The sequence below is a fragment of the Buceros rhinoceros genome, unplaced genomic scaffold (genome assembly GCF_000710305.1).
Source record: "Buceros rhinoceros silvestris isolate BGI_N320 unplaced genomic scaffold, ASM71030v1 scaffold1443, whole genome shotgun sequence".
NCBI lineage: Eukaryota > Metazoa > Chordata > Aves > Bucerotiformes > Bucerotidae > Buceros > Buceros rhinoceros.
This window is the reverse complement of record NW_010402829.1, coordinates 177,803-178,714: the sequence shown is the minus strand read 5'-3', so window position 1 is coordinate 178,714 and position 912 is coordinate 177,803. Positions and strand designations below refer to the sequence as shown.

Below are 912 nucleotides of genomic sequence, written 5' to 3'. Positions count from 1 at the left end.
CCAGTATGAAATATTCAGCAATCTGTCGTGGTTTCTCTTTATTCCTCAGGCTCACGTCTGTTACTTGGCGTTTGCAAAGCTGACGCGGAGTGCCACCAACAGAGAATACACGGATGTGATTTATTTCTTGTTCCAAAAGACTTTGTGTGTTATCTAGGAACTTAACAGGTGTTTTGTACCGGAGGCGTGACACGGCCGTGTAGTGTTCCTCTTACATCTTTGTTCTTTGTCATCGGCCGTGTAGTGTTCCTCTTACATCTTTGTTATTTGTCACCAGTAGCACGTTATCTAGAGCGATTTGGGTAGTTCTGGAAACAGTTTTCATGTTTGTATGTACTTTTTATCGGGGGGTATTGAGACAATTGTTCTTTCATGTGCTGAAGGCTTGTTTTCATGTCCTCAGTAATAGTTTATTGTTTTGAAATTAATTCTGTAACTTTGGCAAGTGAGTTACCTCAGTTACATCCTGTAAAAGATGCAAAACTCTTTGAACATGTAGAAGGATTTATCTGCTTTCCAAAGTGACTACACTTGATTTTAAGCTGTTGACCTGGCCTTTAGTGCTGAGGCAGGCAGCTTGCTTTCTTGGTGTGCTCCAGAGCTCTTCTCACAGTGTTTGAAGAGCCTCATAAAACATGACAACGTAATCTGTAACCGCTTTGGTTTATTACGGCATTATCAAAGAATTCCAGTGAGATGAGTTGTACTGTGGGAGGTGGCTGTAACAGCGGGGGGAAGAACTGGGGTAATCCTTGAAAATGTTGGGCTTTTCCAGCGGTCTTGCGCTTGGCCTCTGAGCTGGTTGTAGAAGTCTCCTAGGGCTTTAGGTAGACCGTTGGTGTTTGTCTTGATACATCTTGAAATATCTGTTCCACGTTTATTGCTGGGAAGTTCTGTGAGTGTTTTATTTCA

General features: G+C 42.3%; 1 protein-coding gene across 1 annotated transcript in view; it reads left to right on the top strand.

Moving 5' to 3' along the window:
• Window positions 1–912, top strand: part of TRAPPC9 (trafficking protein particle complex 9) — a gene marked incomplete at both ends in the record, with an annotated part of 201,795 nt that overhangs the window by 35,108 nt on the left and 165,775 nt on the right. The gene's annotated exons all lie outside the window — the stretch shown is intronic.